Source organism: Anarrhichthys ocellatus, unplaced genomic scaffold (genome assembly GCF_004355925.1).
Source record: "Anarrhichthys ocellatus isolate YVR2014 unplaced genomic scaffold, GSC_Weel_1.0 scaffold3, whole genome shotgun sequence".
NCBI classification, from domain to species: domain Eukaryota; kingdom Metazoa; phylum Chordata; class Actinopteri; order Perciformes; family Anarhichadidae; genus Anarrhichthys; species Anarrhichthys ocellatus.
In genome coordinates this window covers 3585265-3590422 of record NW_022280033.1, presented here as the reverse complement: position 1 = coordinate 3590422, position 5158 = coordinate 3585265, and positions in this window count along the sequence as shown.

Genomic DNA, 5158 nt, shown 5'->3' with positions numbered 1-5158 from the left:
GTGTGTGTGTGTGTGTGTGTGTGTGTGTGTGTGTGTGTGTGTGTGTGCGTATTTAAAACAGTTTGGCTATTCGAACTCTGACTCCAGTATTTGATCCGACAGTTACTGTTACTTTGTTACTTGTTTATTTTTTGTTTGTTCATTTGTCAATAAAATTATGCAAGTAAAACAATTAAATTTAACTAAATAATATTATTAATGCACAGTTAATAATTTTATTCTTATATTGGGAAGTGCTTTGGAAATAAAACAAATTATCATTATCTTACTTTCACTGTTACTAGAACTATTATAACATCGGTCTCCCAACAAGAAAACTATCACTTTCTTTTCATATTTCATAAAGCCAGATTCAATTCTAAAAAAAAATACGTTTTTATTTATTTTAGTGCAACCCAAACAGAAATATGAACGGAAGTAATTAAATTTGTTGACGCACTGAAGTCAAGTGAAAGTCAATAACTGTTTAAGGTTCCAATGTGATTCAGCCGCGTGCGCGCGTGTGTGTGTGTGTGTGTGTGTGTGTGTGTGTGTGTGTGTGTGTGTGGGGCATACATTGTTCCGATTAACAATTGGTGACGTATTGACTGTGGGTGGGTGGACACACAGATGGGTTGGTTGGATGGTTTAGCAGAAACACTCTGAGGGCAGCAGGGTTAGCTGTGTTTCCATACAACAGCAAACTGCCAGAGGGCTGAGAGGGGGATGGTGTGTGTGTGTGTGTGTGTGTGTGTGTGTGTGTGTGTGTGTGTGTGTGTGTGTGTGTGTGTAAGGGGATGGAGAGAAGAGGTAAACAAAAACCTAGAGGTCAGAGAAGTGAACGTGTGACCTTAATCTTGCTGTTTTTTAAAGGTCGGGCTGCTTGTTTGGGAAAAGTTTGAGGCAAAACGATGATACGTACAAAACAGATTGTTTGTTTGTTGCATAGAAAACAAATATGTATTTCTCCCAAAATGTTTAAGCATTCTTTTAAACAGTCTCAGACCAGACTGAGAGCCATTCAAAGACTTGCAGAGTCTGCAAATGTAAATGCAAACAAGAATCATCATAGACGTATTCAAATCTAGTTGTTAAAGACTTTAAAGTGTGTTTCCAGATGTTGTGGAGTTCATGTTTAAAAGTAACATAAAGCGTTGAGCGGTATGAAGTCTATTAAACATCTTCAACGATGTCGTTTGAGTCAGCGTAAAAAGGTCTGGAGGTGTGGAGTTAGAAAAAAGTGAGCTAACCAGAACACCACTGCAAAACTCATCTTCAGTCCAGTTGCATTGTGGTTAATGTAGGCGCCAGGAAGAAGAACGTGTGTAATAAGATTTTTCGAACTGTTCTTCCTGAATAGACAATGTTGCGGGAGTGTGATGAGTGTTTGTGCAACCATTGAGTGACCTGTGCTGGTGAGAGAGCCGACATCATATAACATTATGTTACTTTTATTGATTATCCAGACACTCTTGTACTTGTCTTGAAGTACAGTTCAAGCACATCGAGGAGAAGCCTTTTAGGATGTTTGCAGGTGCTTAAAGTAAGGTTTTTTATTTTATTTATTCTTCTTTTGGCTCTATTGGAACTGAAAGGGATTCTGCTGAATGAATTGTGTTGACAGTAGGAATCTGTAGGAGAACATCTGTGACTTGAACTGCCATGGGCGGATGTTTTAGAAGACATTGTCATTTCTATGTCCCTCTGAGGATCCGGGTCGGTTTAGATCTGGTCCTGCCTGGTTAACGTCCTGTTTCTTATAGATGTGAATCTTCTTGTCATGCTGAACAATCAAACTCTTAATTAAGTTGTTATTATTATTATTACCATGGTTATCATATTGTTATTATTAATATTAATAGTATTAGTATTATTGGAGATTTAGTCAAAAGTAAAAAAAAAAGAAGAAAAAATCCATCTGCTTGTAGATCTGTGATTGGTCCAAGAGAGGGAGCCGAGAGAGAGCGAGATAAAATAAGACATTTACCCCCAAAGTGCCTCTTTTACCTTCAAGTGCCCCCCTCATTCAAAACTGCTCATAGACACTCAGCCAGCTGCAGACACCCTTGACTTACCCCATTGGCTTTGTGTGTGTGTGTGTGTGTGTGTGTGTGTGTGTGTGTGTGTGTGTGTATTTGATGCTCATTTGGAGCGACAGGCAGGTCTCCAGGTCACTCACAGGGACGTCTCGGGGCCCCGGCCCTCCAAACTTCTCCCTCGCCGGGTCGGTGGAGACAAGAACGGCGTCCCCCTCTGCAACACCTGCACACACACACACACACACACACACATATACACACAAACTCATACTGTACTGCAGGAGTTCATCTGTCTCAGATCAATATTTTCAAAAGTTTAAGTAGAAGTACACTTAAATATTTACTTTTCGTTGTCTTATACACACAATGCAATTATGTCCGTTTAATTTTAGTTATCACAAAGTAGTATTTTATTAGTAATTTGTAATTTCATAGTTTAGCTCTCAATATATATATATATAAATAAATATATATATATATATATATATATATATATATATATATATATATATAAACAATATAGCAAATATGTACGAAAAGATCAAATTGATCCAGTGCGACTCAAATTAAACAGGAAGGCTGACGTTGATATTTCTGAGACTATAGCTTTCAATCAATCATTTAGAAAATAGAATCTTGTAAAATGACTTGATCGTATCGTAATAAAGTGATTCCTGCTCAGATTCCTTACGGTCATTAAGACATTCCTCTCCATGCTGAAGCACTCAGTCAGCCCTGGGCCTCTTTCTTTCTTTGTGTGTGTCTATGTGTGTGTGCGTGTGTTAGTGTCAGCAACAGGGCAGTGTGTCTGTGGTTGGACCTCCTCGCTGTGTGTCTTCAGTCCGTCGTGGTGGAGCAGCAGCAGCAGCACGCTGGAGGCAATGTGGCCACCGAAGTCGTCTGATTGACCGAGCTGCACCAGCGAGGAGCTTCACTCTGATTGGCCGTCCGACAGGAACCGGAATACAAATCAAGGCCAGAGGATGAAGATGCAGTTTTAACTCTGAGGTAAGACACAAGTTCATCCAAGACAATAGTTCTTAGCAGGTTCCAATCAGTATGCACACTGAAATATGTTTGATACTTGATACGTGTGCTGGTGACACTGTTGTCCCATAATGCAATGCACAAGAGAGTGGAGGCGGTACTTACAGCGGGGGGAAAATAAGATGCAACAGTTAGAGAAGAACTTAGAAAACAAACGATAACCATGATACACGGTTTGCTTCGTCAACTTACATTGGGTTTTTTTAAGTTGCAGTTTGATCAGTTTTTTCTGCACACTTTGCATCATATCCTGTTAGTACAAAGTGTGTTTCTTGTATGCTATAAAAATGTGAATTTAATACTTACTGTATGAACTTTATTTATACAGCAGTTTAGACAATGCTTTATATGGGAGGATTTAAATTACAAGATTTTGGCACAAAAGATATGACAAATTGTACCACAAAAACAGATGAAGAGACCCAGAACCAGGACTGAGTGGAGCAGACTGTCAGACCCTGCTGCAGTGAAATGAGAGGTCGGTTTAGATCTGGTCCTGCCTGGTGCTCAGAAACACGACCACTTCTGTCCACAGGGACCGCCAAAACCAACACTAAAGAGAGAATCATCAAGAAAATGTCCTCAAAGATAATAATCCATGCCGTTAAGTACAATACTTCAGATTTATACTGAAGTACAGTACTAATGTACTTGGTTACATTCCACCACTGCATGATAGTACTACTGTGTGTGTGTGTGTGTGTGTGTGTGTGTGTGTGTGTGTGTGTGTGTGTGTGTGTGTGTTAAGTCATCACCGCTCTATGGGAGTTCAGAGATTAACTTCACAATGACCCTCCACGTTCTGATTCTACTGTGTGTGTGTGTGTGTGTGTGTGTGTGTGTGTGTGTGTGTACAGGCACTTAAATACGTGCAACAAATGCAACTTTATGCAATATATATATATATAATATATCTGGAAGATGTCTGTGTGCATTCAATCTATTGAACTGTAGTTGACATCGGAGCTGCTTGAGACTCTGTTCACAACTTTTGATTACATTTCAGGGGAAAAATATTTGTATTTATATTTTGTAATATTTATATTTCAATTACTTAAGCAGTTGTAAGTAATAAAAACACATTTTTATCATGTTTAAATAATAATGCATGCAATACAGTGTTCTTCAGTTCATAACAATTGCCCATTACACTTTTCCAGACGTGTTGAAGTATTAGTCTACCCAGTAGTCACAAACCCAAATATATTCAGTTTACAATCAAACCGTAGAAGAGAAAAAATCTTTAACTTACAGAGGCTGAAAACAGCATTTATTTAAACATTTCTTTGCACAAAAGTTGTAAAAAAAAAAAAATGTATCAGCATTTTTTCTGATTAAGTTCGTGTTGATTGACTAATAGATTAATTGTCTAATTGTTTCAGCTGTAGTTGTGTGTGGTGGGCCTGTGTGTGTGTGTGTGTGTGTCATTTTATTTTGCACTGATGTCTTTTCTTTGGTATTGATTTGACTTGTTTGGCTATCAGCTCATGTTCGGTGATGAGATGGTTGTTTAGATTGATTCACTGCGATCTTTGTGGCGTTTGTAGGCTTCAAAGAAATAGATTCATCTTTCACGTATAAGGAAAAAATATATTTGGCAGCAAAGATATGGTGGTTTATGAATGTTTGCTTGCAGGCTGATCTGTGAGTGTGAATGTTTGTGTGAATAATTCAGTCTGGGATCCATGAGAGGGCAGTAGAGTTATGGACTCTCTGCTGGTCAGAGGATTTCTCTCAGGGTCCAAAAAGTGCTCAGCATCCACGCTGGTTGTTCCTCACAGCGTTGAGACCGTCACACGTGTTGAGTCGAGTTTGTGGTTTCAAGTGTCTGCCAGACAAAATGTATTAAAATCAATAACACAACAAATACATATATTTTAAAAAGTCCCCAAAAAACGAAATCGGTTAATGAAAACATGAAATCCATGTTGAGGTCGTTGAGAAAAACCGTTTTCAGTTATAACAAGATTAGAGAAACTGCTGCCGACGAATCAACATATTTTTGTGTTTTATTACTTCAGCCTTGACCTGGAGGGGAAAAACAGGACACACACACACACACACACACACACACACACACACACACACACACA